A 24,886-nucleotide genomic window follows, 5' to 3' on the forward strand; every position below is an offset into this window, starting at 1 on the left:
AAAGATTCAGTTCCGACACTTTAAAGCTTAAAATATAGTATACACTCAAGCGCCAAATAAACTGGTATATAAGACAAGTGTCTGGCGCACTTGTTGGATCCGTTACTGCTACTACAATGGCAGGTTATCAAGATTTCAGTGAGTTTGAACGTGGTGCTACAGTTGGCGCACGAGTGATGGGACACAGCATCTCCGAGGAGTCCTATAAAACATCGAATCTCCGACATTCCCGCTGCCGGAAAAAGATCCTGCAAGAACGGGACCATCGACGACTGAAGAGAATCATTCAACGCGACAGAAGTGCAGTCCTCCCGCAAATTTCAGAATTTTTCAGTGCCGGGCCATCAAAAACTAAAAAAAAAGCGTGAGAAGCATTCAATGAAACATCATCGATATGAGCTTTCGGAGCCAAAGGCCCACTCGTGTACCCTTGATGACTGCACGACACTTAGGTTTACTTCTCGCCTGGACCCATCAGCACCGACACTGGACTGTTGATGACTGGAAACATGTTATCTGGTCAGACGAGTCTCGTTTCTAATTGCATCTAGCGGACGGGCATGTAAGGGGATGGAGACAGCCTCATGATTTCGTGGAACCTGTTTGTCAAGCTTTTGGAGGCTGTGTAATGGTGTGGGGCGTGTGCAGTTCGAGTGATATGGAACCCCTGATATGTCTAGATACGACTCTGACAGGTGACACGTGCGTGAGCATCCTGTCTGATCACCTGAATCCATTCATGTCCATTGTGCATTCCGAAGGACTTGAGCAATTCCAGCAGGACAATGCGACACACTACACGTCCAGGATTGCTACAGATTGGCTCTAGGAGCACTCTTCTGAGTTTAAACACTTTCGCTGGCCACCAGACTCCCCAGACATAAACATTATTGAGCACTGGAATGCCTTGCAACGTGCTGTTCAGAAGAGATCTCCACCCCCTTGTACTCTTACAGGTTTGTGGACAGCCCTGCAGGATTCATGGTGTCAATTTTCTCCAGCACTGCTTCACACATTAATCGAGTCCATGCCACATCGTGTTGCTGCGCTTCAGCGTGCTCGGGGGGGCCCTACACGATATTAGGCAGGTGTACCTGTTTCTTTGGTTCTTCAGTGTATTATAATGAATCAATAAGATAAGTTCAATATAATTGTTTTATGTAGCATTCTCCTGCCGTTCTAGCTCCCCCTTATTTTTGAAAAGAATTACGAAAAAAATCTATCCTGAAACTATCTTTGCTGGAATTCTCGAGTAATTAGAAAGTTTGCTGCCATATTTTCTCCATTCATTACAGAAAGTAGTAAATGAGACATTGAAAGTAGTAGACTAGTATTGTTATTCTGGCAGCAAAACAACTCATGATGGTCGAAGTACGAAAGACATTAAATGTAGACTGTCAATAACAATAAAAGCTTTACTGAAAAAGAGGACTTTGCTAACACCAATGTAATTTTAAGTGTTAGGAAGTCTTTTCTGAAGATATTTATATCGAGTTAAGTACTGTAGGCAACGCGAAAAAAAAATAGAAGCTTTTGACAAGTGATGTTGCAGAAGCACGCTTAAAATTGGATGGGTAGATTGAATAACAAATTCAGAGGTACTGAATCGAACTGGGGAAAAAAGAACTTTATGGCACAATTTGACTAAAAGAAGCTATCGGTTGAGAGGTCACACCCTGGCGCATCAAGGAACTGTCCATTTGGTAATGGAAAAAAATATGTGTGTGTGTCGGGGGGGGGGGGGGGGGGGGGGAAATTGAAGACCGAGACTTGAATACAGCAAGAAGATTGAGATTGAAATGGATATGGACTGCGGTAGTTATGCAGAGATGGAGAGGCTTGCACAGGGTAGTCTAGATTGGAGAGCTGCATCATCAAACCATTCTTATGACTGAAGACAACGACAACAGCAATCATAGAAAACTGTAACATTCCCCTTACTTCTTCGTTCTATTTTTCTCCGTTTTCTTGGCTTTTTTTTCCTAAGCAATCGCAAGAATTCCTACGACTGCGTATACTGCGTCCTTCTCACTGCACACCGAAAGCGAAGAACCCAGATTGGTTGTTCTCTGATCTTCTCCTAGTAGTTGCTTAATTCTTTTCGTTACTAGCAATCATGAAAGAAATATCGTGGTTTGTTATACTTATCGTTTTCAGGCTCAGGAAGTAGTTCGTTTCGTTTTTGTTATTGTCGTTCCATCCTCCTCGTTCCACGGACAAACAGTCCGTTGTCATAGGCATAACTGATATACTGCTCTTGGTCAAATGGGTGAGAAATTGATAAAGACGAAGCAATATAATTAAAAACGTGAAATATTAACAATTATTAAAAAAGCTCCGGATAATTTCAAACAACAAACTATCGGTTTTTCCCGTTTTTAAATTCGACAACACGTATGATAAAAATAAAATACAAGAAGCGTATCATATAAAAACTAGTTTTGGACATTCACTGAAATTAGAAGCAACTGCTCCGAGAAGGGACATATCTAGGAAAGCAAGGAATAGAGATTATGAAGTATCTACATCTTCCTATACTACTGGACAAGCTACTTTATATAGCATGCTGGAGGGTACCGCGTACTAGTCATTTTTTTCCTCTCCCACTCGCAAATAGAGCGAAGGAAAAACGGCTGTCTATAAGTCTCCGTACAAGCCCTAATTTCTCTAATCGTATCTTCGTGGTCCTTACTCGAAATGTACGTTCGCGGCAGTAGAATCATTCTGTAGTCGGCCTCAAATGCCGATTCGCTAAATTTCCGCAATAGCGCCTTACGAAAGAAGCATCGTTCTCCCTCCAGAGAAGCGTGCTAATCGGATCTACCGCTGACAATTCTAACAGCCTGCCTCTGAATTGTTTCGAAGTCTTCCTTTAATCTGACCTGGTCGCGAACCGAAACATTCGAGCAGTACTCTCCATTATAAATGAGCTGCTCTTTCCCATAATCCTCCCAATAATACGATGTCGAGCATTCGCCTTCACTACTGGCAACCTGACATGCTCATTCATTTATTATCGCTCTGCAACGTCACTCCTAGATCTTTAATAGATTTGACTGTATCAAGCAGCACACGAACAATGCTGTAGTCGAACGTTACAGAGTTGTTTTTGCTACTCATCCGCATTAACTTACATTTTCTACATTTAGAGCAAGCTGTCATTCGTGACACCAAACAGAAACTCTATGTAAGTCATCTTGCATCTTCCGACAGTGACTCAACGACAACACATTCCCGTACACTGCAGCGTCATCAGTAAACAGCCGTAAATTACTGCTCACCCTGTACGTCAGATCACTTATGTACGCTCTAAGACAAAAAAGACGCACCATGAAGGAGTTATGTTCACACAGGTACCGACAAAAAATGCAAAACTGTAAACTCTGGTGGCTGATTGATGAATGTGTGATACTTGAGCGCAGTTTCACCGCTTAGCTGGCAGGGATAGTAAAGAGGGGACATGTCGATACCTGATTATAAAGTTTTTGCGTATTTCATTCCGTGTACCCAGATGGACAGTAACTATACCTCGCAGAGAGATGCGTGAATAATATACGTAGGTATCAGCTTCTGAGAGAAGTCGTATATTTAAGCTTAAAGTAGCCGGTAGGAGTGACTGGCAATTCGCTCGACAATGGAATACGAACTATGCTACTCTTCGACGATGGTGGCAGGAATGGGTCAGTCATGACAGAATACAGCGTCGAGAAGGAAGCAGTCGATCTAGAGAAACGACAGAAAGTGAGGAAAGTCCGATCATGAGAAAGATGCTCAGCGCCCATGATGTATCATCATCATCGATCTGATGTGCAACTGATACTTCAGGCGGCTCACAGAAAGAGGGCTGAGCTCACGAAGCCCCTTGCGTCGACTACCATTGATCTCTGTACCCCAACAAGCCGATCTGCAGGGGTGTTGGACGCATTTGTCCTGGAATCTACTTGACTGGAGTAGAATTGTCTTCAGTGATGAACTGAATTCCGATGAGCACCGAAAACGTGTCTGGAGACGTCCTGGACAGCGATGGGGTAACGACCTGATTGTCGCCTGCCATACGGCCCGAGAACCAGGACTGATCGTCTGGGGTGCCACTTCTTTTCGTAGCCGTTTGGCTTTCATCCATGGTACCCTTACAGCACAGCGGTACGTCTTCGATATTCTACGCCCCGTTTTGTTGCCCTTTATGGCAAGCTACTCTGGGCTTATATTTCAGCAAGGAAATGCTCACCCGCACGCTGCGAGAGTTTCTACTGCTTGTCTTTGTGATTGCCAAACTCTATCTTGGCAAGTATGGTCAACGGATTTCTTCCCAATTGAGAACTTTTGAAACCTTATGGAAAGAGCCTTCCTACCAGTTCGGGATTCTGACGATCTAACGCGCCAATAGGACAAAATCTGGCATGTTATTCCTCAAGAGGACATCTAACACTCTATGAATCAAAGACAAGCCAAATAATAGCTTGTACAGGGCCTACAGGTTGACCAGTGCTTTACTGACGTGCTCAGTTTTTGAAGCTCTTTCCATTGAATAAATTATCCAGTTGTTCTGATATTTTAATAATTTGTTTGTCTGTACATGTACACCACATCCACCGACTACCGTCCCCGTGTATATAAACAGACGAAACACGTGGGTTGTAGTGTGGAGATGAGGATAGATAAGGGGATGGATGGTAGAAGACATCAAGAAATGGAATAGGACAACGAGGTGCGTTCCCGACTATTGTGGGAAGAGGAAAGGGACGGGGACACATGGAGAGGAATGTGGACAGCCCTGGTATGGTGCGGGATGGAGAGGAAAGAGCTGATGTGATAGGTAAGTATGGGAATGTGCAGTATTGTCTTGAGGAGGTAATCTGTTGAAATTTCGTCGGGAGGGAGTGTGGAGAGTTTGCAGGTGTTTGGTGTACAGTGCGCAAGAGACCTCATTAGGTCTCCCGCACAGTGTCGGTATCGGTCTGGATAGCTCGCTGCGTCGCTGAAATCCGTTGCATGTCACAAGTGCTTCCTTGAGGGACGTGGGTGTCAGCTTTCGCTAGCCATCACGTGCCGCAGCTGGCGCTGTTGCGCAGAGACGAAGCAATAGGCGACGGCGATTTGCTGGGAAGTCGTAGGCGGTGAGGGCCGCGGCACAGCCACTTGTTTGCAAGCAGACGCAGCTGCGTGTGGTGCGTAGGCTGCGCGCCGCGGCCAGCATACTGTACAACCCGCTACAGTTAGCCACGCACATTCACTGGCAGGCCGGGTCTCCAGATTCTCCGCCGTTTTAAGTGTCTCACACACTATCGCGAAAAAAAAGTTGTCGTTTTCAGTTCGAACACTGGTTTGATGCATCTCTCCAAGCTAGTGTATCCTTTGTAAGCCTCTTCAACTAACTACCGCTACCTACATCTACTTAACCTGCTTATGGGGTGGTGAAGCTTTGGTCTCCTTCTACAATTTTCACTCCCTGCACTATCCTAAATTACAAAATTGGCAGTTTCTTGACGCCTTAGGATATGACCTGTCAAACGAACCCTTCTTTTAGTCATGTTGTACGATATTTTTTTTCTTCCCAATTCTTTTCAGTAACTCGTCGTTGGTTGTACCCATTTAATCCTCGGCATTCTTCTGTAGCACCATATTTCCGAAATTTTTATTGTCTTCTTCTATTGACTATTTATCGTCGACATTTCACTTGGGTCCAAGGCTAAAATACTTTCAGAAAATACTTCTTAAACTTAAATTTACGTTAGAAATGCTTTTCTTGCTATTGCCGGTCTGCATTTTATATCCTCTCTAGATCGTCAATCGTCAGTTATTTTGCAGCTCCTAACAGAACTCTTCTATAATTTTAGCGTCTCATATCCTGATTTTATTCCCTCAGCATCGCCTAATTTAATTCGACTGCTTTACTTTTGTTCATACTCATCTTACACAGTCCAGTCACGTTAATGTGACCATCGTCTGTGTTCGACATCAGCGTGCAATAACCACTCAAAGACGGTAGGCGGCAGCTATTTGAAGAGGGTATATGAAGCGTGTCGGGGAGACGGTGGTGGGGGTGGAGGAGGAGGACGTGGATAACACTGCAGCCATTGTCGTAATGCGGAAACGGAGCCATTTATCAGATGTCCAAAAGGGCTTGATCGTTGGCGTTCGGGCCAAGGATGGAAGCATTTTCTAAACCAATAAGTCTGTAAACTGTTCGCTTGCCGCCATTGTTAAAGTATACCGTGCATAGCAAAATAGCGCTATCCAAAACTGGCGCCAAGGCAACTGCGGTGCACCACGGGGCCGTAGATGACACGGACGAACGACAGCTGCGGAGATGCGTACTGGCGAATATACATGCAATTGTCGAATAGCTGACTGCCCAGATGAACCAAGGGGCTATCAACAGTGTCTCCTAACGACCGTTCAGGTAACGTTGTTTGGTATGGACTTCTGCAGCAGGCGCCTGGTTCCTGCACTGATGCCAACTGCTTTTCATCGGCGACGAAGGCTGGAATTTGCACGCCAGTACCGCAAGTGTACTTCCACTGAGTGCCGACGGGAGGCCTCTCGATATGATTCACTTTTTATGCTCCATACGGCGTGGAACGTCTGAAAGCAAACACCCTGCAACAATCGTCGGAAGGATCCAGGCAACAGGAGGGAGCGGTATGTCTGCAGAATGTATTCGTGGTATTCGCTGGGTGATCTCTGTTGTGTACATAGTTCTGCGTAGTCAGTGCGTACACAACTCTCCCACTAGAGCGCGCCCCGCTAAACATAACAGCGCAGGCGCAGCGCTCGTCCGTCTCCGCACTACGAGATGGTGCTGCCATAGAGACGGACCAAATTCTGCTTCCGCCGATCTGCGTATTAATATGTAACGCAGCCAATGAGATTGCTGCTAACGTAGAACCTTTTCTCCTGGCGGATCACACTCACGCAATGATACATGAATGCACGAGGTATTATAACGAGTGTACAGACCTCCTATTAGTCAGTCTGCATTTGTCTGCACCAGTCTGTACCAGTCTGCATTTGTATGTACCAGTCTGTACGAGTTCTTCTTTTGTCTGTACCAGTCTATAGTCAAGTTTCAGTCTGCGCCTAATAAGATTACCATATACCTGTACATAGCCATGAAGATAAATGTATAGACACTTTTGTCAAGTATCAGAGATATATGTGAGAATAAGATTAACGTACCAATACCAAAGGAACTTCAGATTGTCAATTGTAAATAGCATCCAGAACCAAGTTAAGTAATTTTTATGCTTGTTATTATTTTAATAAATGTGTGTGAAAATTAATCAAGTTCTGTTTAAAGTTGGTCACCGTCAATCTGCTACTCTAAGCATGCAAGTGGCATTTCTATCGTCTGACCTAATGGCAGAAGATAAACACGCCAAAATAAAACCACGAGACATATTTCTGACACTCGCCTACTTCGTTAGAGCGACAGGTCAAATAATCTGATGGTGTGTGTACTGAAGGTCTTACAGTACGCACACCACAATCTCGTTATGCTGAAAGGCACAATGGTTCAACAGAAGTATCCATCTAGCCTAGGGGACCGTGTCCACACCTATATCCAGTCTGTTTTCCTCAGCACGATGGCATCTACCAGCAGTACAATGCAATCTGTCACACTGTTCGCAGCGCGACTGCATGGTTCGGAGAGCACCACGATGAGTTTAGCGTACGTCCCCCGCCATCAAAGTTCTCGGATTTAAACTCAGTCGAGAATATGTGGGACTACCTTGATCAGGCTGTTCGCGCAATGGATCTTGAATCGAGAAAGCTAATGCAACTTGGCAACGACATTGGAGTTGTCTCCCATCCTGTTGGAGCCTTCCAGAATCTCATCTTCCCGCATGTCTCGCAGCGGTCCGAGCTTGAAAATCTCGTTATTCAGGCTTTTGACAGGTGGTCACATTATTGTGATCAGACACTGTATAACCTCTTTTCAGGATAATATCCATTGCATTCAACTTATTTTCCAAGTTGTTTGCCTTCTCTGACAGAATTATATCGTCGCCAAACCTTAAAATTTTCCCCATCTGCTTTATAAAAAGAAACAGTAAATAAAAAAAGATGGAATAAAAACAAAAGCATCCGTTCATACGCTGTTTAGCATTGTGGAGTAATGTTGAAACGCTGCCACTGAAACCACCAGTTTTGTAGGCTCTGTGATGATCTGTTAACAAATGCGCCAGATCATAATCCACTACGATTTAGGAACTGGTTCTGCTAGAAAATTTCTAATTTTTGTGGACGAGTGTCCCATCTCGATCTTTCACTCATGTCTTAGTAGTGTAAGAGGTCCATGATTAAAGAATTTGTTGCTAGCGCACTCGAGCAGATGTAATTTCGATGGATTGCTCACGCGCTGCCTGCGATACGTAAGCTATAAGAGAATTTCAGACCAAAGAGCAGTGTTGACTGCAGTAGGAACTGTGTAGCAGTAGGAGTAAGTAGTTGCTAGCGAGCTGTCGTGTGTATCGAGTTGGCTGGGCCGGTCGTGTGGAGAGCAATGGCGGTGCCTGAGCGTTGTAGTATAGCCACGCGCATATTTAGATTGTTATATCAAGTCCCATGCAAATGCTTTTAAAAAGAAATCTCTTAATAATAATCTTTCTCATAAAAAGTAACTTTTGACAATCATTCATTTCCATTTAAAGAATTTACTAATTTCTCCAATCCTTGGTCATCCCGATTATTGAAAAGAAAAATCAGTTGTTTCTTTTTATACATGACAAATCTATCGGCCAGCAATGAACTCGGCTGTGCCAGAAAAATTTCTTATAGGGGCAGATATATATGCGTTATCCGGCGATCTTATTGAGGTAAGAATTTTCAATTTATTCAGAATGATCTTTCAGGACCATGACGCAGCACTGCTGACGTCCAAAATTTACCAGTTTAAATTCACAGTCAACTATTGAAAGGTTGTAAGTGAACCACAATTTTTTATTGAGAGATTAGTCACATTTTATTATTGATAGGTTACGCAGTTTATTTTTTGGGAGGTTACGCTAAATGTCAATGTTATGGTTATATTTTTTACTGTTGGGAGGTTTCGGAACTTTTACTGTTGGGAGGTTACACTAAATGTGAATATTATTCATAATATTTAATTGTGGGGAGGTTACAGTAGCATTCTCGCAGGATCTCACTGAATAAAAACATTAGAAGAGGATGGGATCCGAACCCACGCCTGCAGAACACTCTGGGTAAGTAGTCCAGCGCTTTAATCGCTCTGCCTCCATGCTTTACTCTTTTTTATGTTTAAATGCAACGAGCTACAATGTTGTAAAAACGTTGATAGCTTAGCCACTGTCGAAACATCTCCCAAATTATTTACATTTAGCAATAAAAAAGTCCAGTTTTGCACAAAACAATTGTTTTGTGTCTACAGAATTCCTTTATATAGTGTCAAAACATTCTGCATTTGAAGTGTATTTACTTTCTCATTTTAGAAGATAATTTTCCCAACCAATGTTCTATCCGGTGATGGTGTTACTGGTTGGAATGGAAACTCTTCGTCATCGTTTTCAATTCTTGACCTGTCTTGAGAATCAAACGCAGACAGCCATGTAATTATGGTCCATACATGACCCTTAGATGAGATTTTAGACTTCACTGTCGCAATGATTAGAAAATGGATAAATTCCTGTATGTATCTACGGTTGAGTCTGACAAGAAAAAATGACAGATGACTGACATTCTAGCCAAATGCATTGTCTTGACAACCCGGGAGAAATTACTAATCCGGCAGCAAAATTTGATCGTCGTCTATCATATTTCTAGCAGTTCTCGTGGTGATACAGAGATTTTTCGTTCGCCCTATTCCAAATGTCCCCCCCCCATGAACCATGGACCTTGCCGTTGGTGGGGAGGCTTGCGTGCCTCAGCGATACAGATAGCCGTACCGTAGGTGCAACCACAACGGAGGGGTATCTGTTGAGAGGCCAGACAAACGTGTGGTTCCTGAAGAGGGGCAGCAGCCTTTTCAGTAGTTGCAAGGGCAACAGTCTGGATGATTGACTGATCTGGCCTTGTAGCAATAACCAAAACGGCCTTGCTATGCTGGTACTGCGAACGGCTGAAAGCAAGGGGAAACTACAGCCGTAATTTTTCCCGAGGGCATGCAGCTTTACTGTATGATTACATGATGATGGCGTCCTCTTGGGTAAAATATTCCAGAGGTAAAATAGTCCCCCATTCGGATCTCCGGGCGGGGACTACTCAAGAGGATGTCATTATCAGGAGAAAGAAAACTGGCGTTCTACGGATCGGAGCGTGGAATGTCAGATCCCTTAATCGGGCAGGTAGGTTAGAAAATTTAAAAAGGGAAATGGATAGGTTGAAGTTAGATATAGTGGGAATTAGTGAAGTTCGGTGGCAGGAGGAACAAGACTTCTGGTCAGGTACTACAGGGCTAAAAACACAAAATCAAATAGGGGTAATGCAGGAGTAGGTTTAATAATGAATAGGAAAATAGGAATGCGGGTAAGCTACTACAAACAGCATAGTGAACGCATTATTGTGGCCAAGATAGATACGAAGCCCACACCTACTACAGTAGTACAAGTTTATTTGCCAACTAGCTCTGCAGATGACGAAGAAATTGAAGAAATGTATGATGAAATAAAAGAAATTATTCAGATTGTGAAGGGAGACGAAAATTTAATAGTCATGGGTGACTGGAATTCGAGTGTAGGAAAAGGGAGAGAAGGAAACATAGTAGGTGAATATGGATTGGGGGACAGAAATGAAAGAGGAAGCCGCCTTGTAGAATTTTGCACAGAGCACAACATAATCATAACTAACACTTGGTTTAAGAATCATGAAAGAAGGTTGTATACATGGAAGAACCCTGGAGATACTAAAAGGTATCAGATAGATTATATAATGGTAAGACAGAGATTTAGGAACCAGGTTTTAAATTGCAAGACATTTCCAGGGGCAGATGTGGACTCTGACCACAATCTATTGGTTATGACCTGTAGATTAAAACTGAAGAAACTGCAAAAAGGTGGGAATTTAAGGAGATGGGACCTGGATAAACTAAAAGAACCAGAGGTTGTACAGAGATTCAGGGAGAGCATAAGGGAGCAATTGACAGGAATGGGGGAAATAAATACAGTAGAAGAAGAATGGGTAGCTTTGAGGGATGAAGTAGTGAAGCCAGCAGAGGATCAAGTAGGTAAAAAGACGAGGGCTAGTAGAAATCCTTGGGTAACAGAAGAAATACTGAATTTAATTGATGAAAGGAGAAAATATAAAAATGCAGTAAGTGAAACAGGCAAAAAGGAATACAAACGTCTCAAAAATGAGATCGACAGGAAGTGCAAAATGGCTAAGCAGGGATGACTAGAGGACAAATGTAAGGATGTAGAGGCCTATCTCACTAGGGGTAAGATAGATACCGCCTACAGGAAAATTAAAGAGACCTTTGGAGATAAGAGAACGACTTGTATGAATATCAAGAGCTCAGATGGAAACCCAGTTCTAAGCAAAGAAGGGAAAGCAGAAAGGTGGAAGGAGTATGTAGAGGGTCTATACAAGGGCGATGTACTTGAGGACAATATTATGGAAATGGAAGAGGATGTAGATGAAGATAAAATGGGAGATATGATACTGCGTGAAGAGTTTGACAGAGCACTGAAAGACCTGAGTCGAAACAAGGCCCCCGGAGTAGACAATATTCCATTGGAACTACTGACGGCCGTGGGAGAGCCAGTCCTGACAAAACTCTACCATCTGGTGAGCAAGATGTATGAAACAGGCGAAATACCCTCAGACTTCAAGAAGAATATAATAATTCCAATCCCAAAGAAAGCAGGTGTTGACAGATGTGAAAATTACCGAACTATCAGCTTAATAAGTCACAGCTGCAAAATACTAACACGAATTCTTTACAGACGAATGGAAAAACTAGTAGAAGCCAACCTCTGGGAAGATCAGTTTGGATTCCGTAGAAACACTGGAACACGTGAGGCAATACTGACCTTACGACTTATCTTAGAAGAAAGATTAAGGAAAGGCAAACCTACGTTTCTAGCATTTGTAGACTTAGAGAAAGCTTTTGACAATGTTGACTGGAATACTCTCTTTCAAATTCTAAAGGTGGCAGGGGTAAAATACAGGGAGCGAAAGGCTATTTACAATTTGTACAGAAACCAGATGGCAGTTATAAGAGTCGAGGGGTATGAAAGGGAAGCAGTGGTTGGGAAAGGAGTGAGACGGGGTTGTAACCTCTCCCCGATGTTATTCAATCTGTATATTGAGCAAGCAGTAAAGGAAACAAAAGAAAAATTCGGAGTAGGTATTAAAATTCATGGAGAAGAAATAAAAACTTTGAGGTTCGCCGATGACATTGTAATTCTGTCAGAGACAGCAAAGGACTTGGAAGAGCAGTTGAATGGAATGGACAGTGTCTTGAAAGGAGGATATAAGATGAACATCAACAAAAGCAAAACAAGGATAATGGAATGTAGTCTAATTAAGTCGGGTGATGCTGAGGGAATTAGATTAGGAAATGAGGCACTTAAAGTAGTAAAGGAGTTCTGCTATTTGGGGAGCAAAATAACTGATGATGGTCGAAGTAGAGAGGATATAAAATGTAGGCTGGCAATGGCAAGGAAAGCGTTTCTGAAGAAGAGAAATTTGTTAACATCCAGTATTGATTTAAGTGTCAGGAAGTCATTTCTGAAAGTATTCGTATGGAGTGTAGCCATGTATGGAAGTGAAACATGGACGATAAATAGTTTGGACAAGAAGAGAATAGAAGCTTTCGAAATGTGGTGCTACAGAAGAATGCTGAAGATTAGATGGGTAGATCACATAACTAATGAGGAAGTATTGAATAGGATTGGGGAGAAGAGAAGTTTGTGGCACAACTTGACCAGAAGAAGGGATCGGTTGGTAGAACATGGTCTGAGGCATCAAGGGATCACCAATTTAGTATTGGAGGGCAGCGTGGGGGGTAAAAATCGTAGAGGGAGACCAAGAGATGAATACACTAAGCAGATTCAGAAGCATGTAGGTTGCAGTAGGTACTGGGAGATGAAAAAGCTTGCACAGGATAGAGTAGCATGGAGAGCTGCATCAAACCAGTCTCAGGACTGAAGACCACAACAACAACACATTCCAAATGTTTACAGTTTAGATCTAAACCCACGTAAATCTAGGGATGGCTCCACTCTCCTGAAGGACAGAAATTTCATTAACACACAATGGAAGGACCATTTTCACCAACTCCTGTAAAAAGACCCAGCAGTGAAAAAAAGCTTTCCACCTGTAAAACCTCATCCTGGCGAAGTTCCAACTCTACAAGAATTTGAGACAGCTATTAAATAACTCAAAAAGAAAAAAAAAAAAAAAAAGCTGCTGGATCAGATGGAATCTCTGCTGAATTTTTCAAGGAGGGCAGAGGAATCATCGTTGACCATATACTAACGTTCAGTGTCAAAATATGGAGCACTGAAACAATTCCTCCTGATTTCAAAGATATACTAACGGCGACAATCTTCAAAAAAGGAGCAGAAATGACTGTGGTAACTACCGTGGATTATATCTTCTATCTGCTGCTGGAAAAATACTTGCTCGAATTCTACCCAACCTGATGATACCTTTTGCTTAAGAGTGTCTGAAAAACAGTAAGGATTTCGCCCTAATGGCACTGCCACAGACATGACTTTCTGTGCCACACAAACATAGGATAAGTGCAACGAACCACAACATCCTCTATACATGATATCCGTAGATATTGACAAGGTCTTCAGCTCAGTCAAAAGAGAAGCCTTCTGGAAGATCTTAGCTGAAATAGGCTGTCCTGTGCCGGACATTAACATTGTTAGACTGCTGCAGAATTACATGAATGGCATGGTTCTGGTCAACAATAGCGCTGGAGAGAATTTCGGAATGACGGTGGGTGTGACGCAAGGTTGTATAATAGCTTCTACTTTGTTTTTAACATTTGTTAGAACTGTGCATCATATTGTCGATGAGAAACTGCTAAGGGGCATAGAAATAGAACGTAGGACTGATGGTGGGTTGTTCAGTATTAGTAGACTATGCGCGAATACTAAAGTACCCACTGCAACCATCATTAAATTTCAATACGCAGATGATAATGTCGTTCTTGTCAACTGAGAAGAAGATCTACAAGCAATCCTAAACGCATTTGATGAAGCCTATGGGCGCATTGGACTAAGCCTTAACGTTCAGAAGACGCAGGTCGTACGTCAATTTGCATCTAACTCTATCATCACACGACCAACAATCACAGTCCAAGGCAATGTGCTAAAGAACACCGAACAATTCCCATTCCTTGGGCAACCATCTTTCAACAAATGCAAATATTGATGATGAAATCCAACACCGCTTCAGATGTACCAGTACGGCTTTTTGTCGTTTTCGTGTAAGAGCCTCCTATAACCATAACGTCAGCATTAAGACCGAGGTCTATGTCTGTTATAACATCTATTACAGAAGGCCCATGCATTGTCTGGAAAAGAAACATTAGCGCTGCCTGACAAGGATCGTAAGGGTGAACATTGACGCGCTAAAATCAGTGTTCAGGAAGAAACAAACTCTATCAGCTTTGAAACCATGATCATCAATCATCAGCTCGATTGGACGGGCCACATTGTTTGCATGCCTGAATCCCAGCTACCAAAACAAATTATGCATTCCCAGCTAAAGATTGGTTTAAGGAGACCACAAAGACGATATAAAGATCTATTAAAGGACAACGTGAAAATATGTCCGGCTCAAACAGGTAACTCGAAAACCACTGCACTTAATCGCCCAGTGCGGTGTCGTAATGCTTGGGAGGAAATTCAGCGCTTCGAGAACCGAGGCGAAAAAAAGAAACTGACAAGCGCAATGCTAGGAAACATCGGGAGCTCGTAAAGGTAAGCAACATTAAACAGCCAGTCCGCACCAGAAAAAATGTATATAAAAAATGTGGGAAAATCAGCAGCTCCAGGATCGTCCTGTACAGTAACTTAAGATCCCATAGCAACTGAGTTTCGAAGAAGATAATCACACTCGTCAGCGAGTGGCAGGCAGTCTGATCTGAATAGTTTTACCGTAAAGTGGTCACTTCAGTTTTATATTTCTTTGTGACAGTTTGGTAGATTTCGCCACTTATGTTTTGCCAAATAGGTCTAATGTTCGTTATAACACTAATTCGGACATTTCTTCAAACTTCTATTTACGTGAGGATATTTGATTGTCACCGAATGGTTTGCGTATTGCAACGTACCGATGACCTACGTAACGCTTAGTACTCATCGTTGCATAATCGGAAGACATTGGCGCATAAAAGCGTTCGACGAGGATGGGATTCGAACCCACGCGTGCAAAGCACATTGGATTAGCATTCCAACGCCTCAACCACTTTTTTTTTAAATATAAAAACCTTTATTAAAAAAAAAAAACAATGTTACACATTCCAAATACATACTAAGTTATACATACATGAAGTTGTTTAAACAAAACGGTTTGATCATTTCAATTACGCTGACGTTAAGGAAAGACAACAGAAAATTGTGTTACTGACTAAATTACCAGAAAGAATTAAATTAAACACCAAGAAAAAAAAATTTTAAGACATTCAAACTTCAACCTGAAGAAGTAAAATCTGCACTTTGAATTATGAGCTGCAATCTTTACAGAAGCATAATTAGTTCTTTATGATGGGTATCAGCAAGTTGGTGGGATAATTTTAAATATAAAGCAGTTGAATAATCATATTAGACAATTTCTGAAACACTTGAGAATGGCGGAAAGGAGATATATAATAAAATTGACTAGCCTTCCAACTACACTTTCTGGACATTAATTGAATCTATGTATCTGAAGTGGTCAGATCTATATAATCAGTCTTTCACTGCAAAAATGAACAGGGCAATGTGCCAGCCATTGAATATTACATTTATCAGATAGAATCTTATGATTTTAACCAATCAATAAGGACATTTCTATAAAAACTGTCTATTTCCAAATTTCTAGTATAAGCCAATAACGCACCTTTAATGTTTTGTGTTTGGCATTATTAGACACACAATCTCAATGTCACATAAGTTCTGTACATTAGCATGTAAATTTCAAAAAACTACTCTCTGAAGTAGAAAAAGCTCACATCATAAATATACTGTAAAATCTTGAATAGTATCCTTAAGGTAACTACAATACATCACTGTCAACACAGTCTTCTTTTTTTTTTTTTTAACCAATGCCCATTCTTTCAAATACAATTTTTAGCATTTTACCGAACTTTTTCTTGTGATTCGAATAGCTTCTAATTTTGTGGAACTCACACAGCATGTGTACCTTGAACTCTATGATGCTATCGGATCCTAATTTGTTAAGGACGTAGTTAACAAAGTTTCCCAGCAACCAGTACACAGCGTTATTTTTTGCTTCTGGGAAATAGCGTGCTTCAGGCCTGTGTATCAATGACAGCGATGTATACTCAGGGGATGTTCTTGTAATCAGAGCTATTTGCTCCCGGATCCACTTCCAACTATTCATGTGACCACTGCAAGTATATCTATGAATTACTGTGTCAACTAGATGGCATTGTTGACATAAATTTGTTTCACAGAGTCCGATTGCGTGCAGTCTTTCATTGGTGCTAACTATGTTGTTAATTGTCTTGTACCATGACGTTTTTACATTAAACGTGAGCACATTAGAACTAATGTTTTTCCAAATCTCAGTCCACTCAATGTTTGGAAACTGTCGTTCTATTTTGTTTCTTCCTTCGCTTTTCTTTCGTTCCCGCATTATGGCTCTCGGTGTTAAGTGTCGGGACTGCCTGAGTTCGACACTGACATAACTTAACATAGAAAATCCTCACGTGCTGTAAGCGACTGTTGATATTCTGCACGTCAATCGGGGGAAGCAGGATTGGAGGTTTAACTATCTCGAAAAGTTGGCTGGTTATGCTTTCTCGCAAGTCTCTTATTAAATTGACTTGCCTTTTGATAAAAAGAGCAGAGGCTCCATCCGTTATATCAGTTAATCCTAGTCCACCATTTTTAGGATCTAAAGTGGCTACTTTAGGAGGTACTCTGAACACTTCACCTCTCCACAAAAAGTTTGTGATTTTGGACATTATTCTCCTCGCTATCATTCTCGGTATTGGAAACATCTGGGCAGTATAATAAGCCTTAGCAAGGATGCACGAGTTGATACACTGTGTTCTTTGAACTTGGTTCATATATCGAGTTAAATTCTCTACAATGGCTCCTTGCACTTTATCTGCTGCAACTTTCCAATTTAAAGCCGTCATTTTCATAGGGCATGCTGTCAGGGTGATCCCAAGTGTTTTATGTTGTCGGACTAATTTTGCCCACTCGACGTTGATATTATCAAAACCTCTGAGATTTAACATCTTACCTTTTTTCCGTTCGCATTGTCTCCAGATGCTAGATTTCGCCACTTGTGTTTTGCCAAATAGGTCTAATGTTCGTTATAACACTAATTCGGACATTTCTTCAAACTTCTATTTACGTGAGGATATTTGATTGTCACCGAATGGTTTGCGTATTGCAACGTACCGATGACCTACGTAACGCTTAGTACTCACCGTTGCATAATCGGAAGACATTGGCGAATAAAAACGTTCGACGAGGATGGGATTCGAACCCACGCGTGCAGAGCACATTGGATTAGCAGTCCAACGCCTTAACCACTCGGCCACCTCGTCCCACGGCAGCGGGAGCTTACGTAAGTGTGTGAGACTGTGTGCAGGCTGCTGCTATTGAGCGTAGTTGAGCGGCCGTAGCCCTCTACAGGCAGGAGGGTCTGCGTCGCCGGACTGTGCCCTGTCGCTGCCCCTGCAGCTGCGCTCACCCCGCCACGCCTCTTCCCCTTTCTCTCCCTTTCCCCTTCCTCTACAGCTTTAACGAGGCGCCGTAAAAGGCCACACTGCACACAGGAACCGCGCTCCCCTTCTGGAGAAACGCTGCACAGCTGTGGTCGCCTGCACCGTCACACACACACACACACACACACACACACACAAGCTTCTTCCTCGTCTCCTTCTTCTTCTTCCTTTTTTTTTCTATTTTCTTTCGCGATGTGAAAGACGAGCTTTTCCGTGGCACAAGTAAAGTGGCAACGCTTATCTTTTCAGCAGGGGGTTCCGTCGGGATGGTTGGCGTTTAGTGTCAACGTCGGGAACATTAGCGACGGAACACGACTTTGACCTGGCCAAAGCCGTGGCTTTGTTCGAAGGTCCATCCCGACACAAGTAATTCACGGAACAGTAAAACATAAAACTGAAACTTGCTGTCAGATTAGAGCTCATACCTCGCATAAATTATTTATTCACTACGCCGCTTTCGACCGTGCAGCCATTTTCTTAATAGTGCATAAGGTTTAGACGCAGCCATCGGCCAGAGTCCTCTCGCCTCAATGAAATGTTGGCTTCCAGCATGCTTTGAAGCTGCTATCAGCCAAGCCATATTTGCGAACCTCTGATAACGATCAGACTGTCGATACCGATATGGTCTTAAACGGTTACGCCAGCACTCACTGAAGTAAACATTATAAGAGAAAGTAATGAACCAAGTGATCCTCCCAGCCAATAACGTGGTAATTACGAACAATCAACTCCCCTCGTTAAGCGTATTATCAGCGAAAGGCGAGGCTTCGGATTCGAGTCTGATACGCGGTTTTAACATATTATTTTAAAAGTGTGGCAAGAGCAGCCAAAATTCCACATGGTGAATAAAATCTTCTGCATAGCTGTTAAAATACTTTTATTAAAAGTCACTAACTGTTTCGCATCCATAGAGATGCATCTTCAGTTGATAGGTTGTTTGTTTCAACAGTCATAGTGCGACAAAGTGATCACTTACAGCCAAATCCTATCGTCTTGAAAGATGAACGATAAATTTACACATTGTCCTCTATACATGACCCCTCAGAACGCAATAGCTGCATATAGGGAGAATAACCAAATTCGGATCGAGACAACAACCACTCGAATGGTACATTCGGTGGCCTGGATTTTCTTTATAGGTGCTTCGCTCACAACAGTTTTGTGGAATGCTGGGCTGGTTCCACACCTACACTTCAGTGCCACTTTAGCAGTCAGTTTTACAACAAAACGTACTGAACACAGTTTGAACTGGGCTCAGACATGCGGAAAACATTGCATTCCGCCCATTACGTTACGGTAAAGATGGGCATATGGTCTCAGATCCAGATCCACGGTGAGAAGAAACTCATTCCCCACGGAATCTGAATGGAAACATAACTATATAGGCGTAAACAACAATGAAACCTCAAAGCAGGCGAAATTACTGAAAATTTAAAAGATTAAGCTGTGTAGAATACCTTTATGATTTAACATCTCTCGAACAATACTTAGCGTGGGTCCGTCGATCAGACATTTAGCTCGAAAAACTGGAAATGTACAAGAATATACCTATGTGCGAGGGCATGGTGAAGAGTAAAGCCTCCGAATTTTTTTATGTGGAAACTCCAAAACCTTTTTAAATAAAACGAACGCTATAAAATTCTGCGTCTTTATTCTTCATGTCTACATACGAGGGTTGGAACTTAAATAGTGGCAACTATTTATTCACAACCAATACAAATGAGTTACATGTTTGAACGTATTACTGACCTTCAAAGTAGTGACCAGCGTTGTGTATAACCCGTTGCCAGCGATGTGGAAGGCGTAGTATACGGTTAGCAGAGTCTTTTCTGTTGATTGTGCGAGTGGAGCGGTCTATTGCCTGTCGAATCTCTGGAACAGTTCTGAAGCGAATGCCACGAAGTGGTTCCTTCATTTTCGGAATCAGTCCCATCGACCGATCAGAGCAGCCACAGCTTGCGCTGTATGCGCCCGCGCATTGTTGTGCAAAATGATGGTTGAGTTGCGTAGAAAGCGTGGCCGCTTCTTTCGCAAAGCTGGCCGCAGGTGAATCTCCAAAAACGAACAGTAATACTGTGCCTTGGCGGTCAATCTTGGAGGAACGTAATGCGCTAGGATATCACCATCACAGTCGTACACGAGAATCACCATACCTTTAGACCGCTCCATTCGCACCATCAACAGAACAGGCTCTGCCAACGGTATACTACGTCTTCCACGTAGCTGGAAACGGGTTCTACACAACGCTGGTGACTACTTTGAAGGACAGTAACAGGTGTAAACACGCAACTTTTTAGTGTCGGTTGTGAAATAAATAGTTGCCGCTCTTTAAGTTCCAAACCTCGCATATGCAGACCCCTGCCGCTAGAGGGCACCGACTTGTAACGTGCAACGTGGCTGTGTGTAACTTAACTGTGTCGGTACTTTAGGTACAGCGTGTTGTAGTCGAGTTTCGAAGTCGAAGAGTTCATTCGCACATGGAGCGCCCTCTCCTGCAGCATGACACTGAGAGACCACTCTCGAGCGCTGCGACATCTACAATAATCCGATTCTCCGTACAATCACGACTTGGTCCCATCCGATTTTCGTGTGTATCCAAAACTTTGATAGTGGTGAAGCAGTACATGCAGAGGTGAGGCTGTCGTTCCGTCAACAAATTCAAACATTCTACAGTGACGGTATCAACAAACTGGTCTCTCGTTGGAAGAAATTTGTTCGACGCCAGGGTGACTACGGGCATGGATGTGTGTGATGTCCTTAGGTTAGTTAGGTTTAATTAGTTCTAGGTTCTAGGCGACTGATGACCTCAGAAGTTAAGTCACATAGTGCTCAGAGCCATTTGAATCATTTTTGAACCAGGGTGACTATATTGAGAAACAAATACATAGGCATGAAGAATAAAGAAGTACAATGTTAATAACGATTGTTTTATTTTAAAAGATTTAAGAGTTTTTCACATCAAAAGTTGGGAGGCGTTACTTTTTACCACGCCCTCGTGATAAGAGAGTACTGTCTTTTTCACTATAATATCGTCCCATGTACACCATTACATAATTCTACAAGATATTTGTAAATATGTGCATTATAATATGTGCTACGTAAAATCATCAGTCGTGTAAAATCCATATGATGCTTTAAGTAATCTCATACAAAGAACTGTCGATCATTGTAACAAGTGAGCAATTTTCTAACAGTATTACGTTTGGTAGCAAGCTGACGTCTACAAGGAAAATACACAGCTAAACAGGAAAAAGAAATTGTGGTGCGCTGCGTCAAACAGTTACACTGATGAACCCCTCCCAATAAATAAACAATAATAAAAATAGATAAAAGCCTCTAACTCAGTCATTCTCTTCAGTTACGTTATTCGAATTCCTGTGTTGAATGGTCCTTGCAAAAATTCAAGGCTGAACATTTAATTTAAGTGCAGTACAGTGAAACGACATACCATTAGTGTTTTACATTGCTAATTCTAATTGCACATTAACCTAAAAAATAAATTTAGGAGTATCTATGAAGATATTCTTAAATGAAATAGAATGAGTTACCAAACAGAAAGCTCATTTATTCAGTCTCAATCTCCACTGCATTATCTGCTTGGAATTTAATTTGCTATGGTAGGTTATTGAATAAATGTGTACCCAAGTACCTGACTCCTCTGTGCACTAATCTTAATTCCATGAAGTCTTAACAAAAGTTGTTTTTGGTCCTAGTGTTATGTTAATCGTTTTTATGAAGAGAGAAACTATTGGTAATGAGAACGGACATTAATGAATATACGTATTTTGAAGTAGTTGACAAAATACCTTGTTGCCGCACACCGCTGGCCGAATCCAAGATATCCTCCCACAGCCTGAAGAAGTCAACTAAAGCAGTTGTCGAAATGTTGTGCAGAAACATAAACTCACTCAAACACACCGAAAAACCTCAAAAATCAAACATGCACCCGTGGGTGTTGATTCAGTTGTGAGAATAGCTCTATGTCTAATAGATCAGAATTTTGAGTTGACAGTTATCAACACTCACAAATCATTTAAAAGAGTATGAGCAGGACTTTGAGGTTTTTAATTTATTGAGGTAAAAATGAAAGACCCTAATAAATAAACAATAATAATGACTAATAAGGAGATTATTCTGCAACACAGGCACTAGTAATACTAGGTCCTGTGTTGCGCAGAAAACAGGATTAAATAATGTCTATTTTAAGAACTGACAGCTAAAGCTGTACAGGAAGTCCTTATCAGCGCGATTGCGCAACCGGAAGTGAGTTTTCCAGCAAAAGTCCCTATTTCAAAACATTGAGTTCTGTAACTCTCATAGAACTCCACAAGCTATGTCGATAGTCTATTCAAACAATGAAACACAGGAAACAGGTACAGATAGACGGCAACACGAATTGAAAAACCCACTTGAATTAATGAAGCGACTTCATTCAGGTAAAGCTACAGTACGCGTGAGTATATCTGTATGTGATTTAAAAATAAAAAACTTTGAAAGTAGGCAGAAGACAGTAAGTTCAGAAATTACGTTTTTGTGAAAACCAGCTTACAGGGTAATATTTTCTCAAAACGTTCGGTGAGGCTAGGCTAAGGGGGAAATTTAAATACTTCAAGGGATACGCTACGGATAAAAGTTGCATTATCCTCACGTGACAACAGTATGGGGCTTTGTGCGCCATTAGTAAGTAGACACAAACAACGACGCTGATTATTTCATGCAATACCACTGTAATCAGTTTCTACGTAAATGATTATAAATAACTTCACTTGTTATGAACTACTTTGTCCACATAGCAATAAGACGCATGACCGTTATCTGACAGAAATGCTTGGATTTAGATGCAGGGGAATGGAAATTGTGACCCTTTCTGAATATAAAAATATAATAAAATTGTAGTAGTAGTGTTACGATTCGTACCTAATATGAATTGTGCGACAGAGAAAGATAAGAGTAACGATGGGACGCTACGTTGGTTGAATCGATCACTCAAGGTCAATAGCGGGAGTAGGCGCTTACGCAACGTTTGATCGATTTATTCGCAAGTACAGCCCAAATGTATGAGACATCGGTGAGGCTAGGCTAAGGGGGAAATTTAAATACTTCAAGGGATACGCTACGGATAAAAGTTGCATTATCCTCACGTGACAACAGTACGGGGCTTTGTGCGCCATCAATAAGTAGACACAAACAACGACGCTGATTATTTCATGCAATTTAGAGAATGCAACGTAAGAATCTACTGTAGCCCTATTTGTATTACTCGAAGAAAGATATAGTTCGTGTCCACGTATCACAACGAGAATAGAATGAGGGGAATTTAACATAGGCGCCGCGCGCAGTGAGCGCGCGATTTGAGGCGCCATGTCACGGATTGAGCGTCCCCTCCCGCCGGAGGTTCGAGTCCTCCCTCGGGCATGGGTGTGTGGGTGTTGTTCTTAGCATAAGTGAGTTTAAGTAGTGTGTCAGCCTAGGGACCGATGGCCTCAGCAATTTGACCCCTTAGGAATTCACACACATTTGAACATTTAACTTAGGCCTACTACTTATAAAAACAAATCAGCTGTCCCATTAACTTCCATGTTTCCCAGAAATGCAAATATCGTCTCAGCTGATCCCAAAATTATTTAAGAACGGACCTACAAGTTATGTGTTGGCTCATTTCACAGTAACATCACTCACTGACAGTAAGTCATTGATAAAAAGGAGAAATGGTGCTTTTAGTTCATACTACACAATCCGAAGAAATGCGTTTTGCCATTTTACTGAATAGTGAACAGTCTATACATCTTAAAAATTGAAGTCCCTCTATATGTATTATAAATTAAGGTCCCTCTGTATGTATTATAAATTAAAGTCCCTCGCCGCTTCTTTCTGCTTGTATGTGAAGGTTAATCTCAGGAACTACTGTAGGAATTTTGACATGGTTTTCACTAATAGACTTCCTCTTTTAAGAGGAGAGTTTTTATATACCTGTAACTATTATAAACAAGTCGTCGGGTCAGTACTTATTGCTACTCGTGCGGAATTGCGGCGGGTCGTTAGTTAAGCATAAAACATTTAGCAAAAGTCCCTATTTCAAAACATTGAGCTCTGTAACTCTCATAGAACTTCACAAGCTATGTCGATAGTCTATTCAAACAATGAAACACAGGAAACAGGTACCGATAAGATTTTAGGTCTACAGATAGACGGCAACACGAATTGAAAAACCCACTTGAATTAATGAAGCGACTTCATTCAGGTAAAGCTACAGTACGCGTGAGTATATCTGTATGTGATTTAAAAATAAAAAACTTTGAAAGTAGGCAGAAGACAGTAAGTTCAGAAATTACGTTTTTGTGAAAACCAGCTTACAGGGTAATATTTTCTCAAAACGAAACCGTGTTATAAGAATAGTTAATATTACACTGTATGAAATACTGCAACCAGCTACAAGTTTTCTCGAAATGATTTTACTATACCATTACTAATTTCGGGTCTGAGCTCATCGTCAGATGGCAGGGTTGACTTCTTGCCTGTTTTACATTTGTGTCCTAAAATGAAACAAAATTTTTGTGACGCATAATTTACAAAAGATCTTTCATTTTACACTTGCGTCCTAAAATGAAAAGTCTTCAGTAAGCTATGAATCACAAAAACTGTGTCATATTTTAGGACAAAAATGTAAAACAGGCAAGAAGTTGACGCTACAATCTGGTGATGAGCTCAAGCCTGAAATTAGTAATGGTAGAGTAAAATCATTTCAAGAAAACTTGTAGCTGGTTGCAGTATTGCATACAGTGTAAATTACGATAATAGCCTCGGTGTTCTCCAAACACAGTGGGTAATATAGGTGGTATTAGTTATAGAGCATGGTGAAGACTGTTCTTCAAAAATTTGGTATTTTGGCAACATCTTTACTATCTGAATACGTCATATATTCAGCAGTGTACCTTACCGTTACCAACTCTCTTTTGTTAAAAAAAAATAATGGGTTGCATCAGTGTAATTCGTTCTCAGTGGCAG

General features: G+C 41.6%; 1 protein-coding gene and 1 non-coding gene across 2 annotated transcripts in view; both read right to left on the reverse strand.

Moving 5' to 3' along the window:
- LOC124594252 (myosin-7B) overlaps positions 1–24,886 on the reverse strand; it is a 305,039-nt gene that overhangs the window by 180,153 nt on the left and 100,000 nt on the right. The gene's annotated exons all lie outside the window — the stretch shown is intronic.
- Positions 17,620–17,701, reverse strand: Trnas-gcu. Its single transcript has one exon. It is a non-coding gene; the product is annotated as a tRNA-Ser (tRNA).

The sequence above is a fragment of the Schistocerca americana genome, chromosome 2 (assembly GCF_021461395.2).
Source record: "Schistocerca americana isolate TAMUIC-IGC-003095 chromosome 2, iqSchAmer2.1, whole genome shotgun sequence".
Taxonomy (NCBI): domain Eukaryota; kingdom Metazoa; phylum Arthropoda; class Insecta; order Orthoptera; family Acrididae; genus Schistocerca; species Schistocerca americana.